Consider the following 847-nt stretch of genomic DNA (forward strand, 5'->3'; position numbering starts at 1 on the left):
AGCCCAGCCGGGTCCAGCTCCGGCTTCCTCCGAACGTGATTCTGCTTCTTGAGTGCGTCCCTTATGTATGCGAGGATTTGAAATCTGCAGTTTGTTGGGTTGGGCTGCAAAAGCGCAGGAGGTTCTCTTTGTGCCATTGGCACAGTTAGAGCAGGGATGTAAATTGAGTAGGGCAGGGTCTCCGGGAGTCAGCAGTTCGGTGCAAAGGGCAATGGTGTCTCTGTGACTCCTCGCCTCTATGCAACTCCCTGCCGTTCTCCGCATCCCTGAGTGCCGGTAAGCAGCTTCGAGACCAAGCCACCCTCGCTCTCGGACCCGCTGCAAGGCCACCCCACCTCTCCCTGTAGGGGTCTGGGACCTCAGAGTTCCGCCCCAAACAAGCTCAACAAAGTCTCCAGGCATTCTTGGTGGCTGAATATCTGGTACGCTTGCTTGGATTTCGTTCCCTACTAAGTGCACGGACTGCTTGTCTGCGTCTCCTAGCGTCCCATGTGAGACTGGATCTGGCGGACCTGCTTGTGTGTTTGCTGGCACAGCGGTTCCATGTCGCCGGCCCAGCTGGATCTGGCTCCGGCTTCCTCCAAACCTGATTCTGCTTCCTGAGTGTGTCCCTTATGTATGCGAGGAGTTGAAGTCTGCCATTTTTTGGGTTGGGCTGCAAAAGATCAGGAGGTTCTCTTTGAGCCACTGTCACAGTTAGGCCAATAGGATCAATGAGAACAGAAGCACAGTGGCTGATAGTGGTATCGCTGACCATTTAGTTTTATTTTTTATTTATAACATGTTTTTATTGATTTCAGACAGCAAGAAAGAGGGAGAGAGAGATAGAAACATCAGTGATGAGAGA

The sequence above is a fragment of the Myotis brandtii genome, unplaced genomic scaffold (assembly GCF_000412655.1).
Source record: "Myotis brandtii unplaced genomic scaffold, ASM41265v1 scaffold2021, whole genome shotgun sequence".
Lineage (NCBI taxonomy): Eukaryota > Metazoa > Chordata > Mammalia > Chiroptera > Vespertilionidae > Myotis > Myotis brandtii.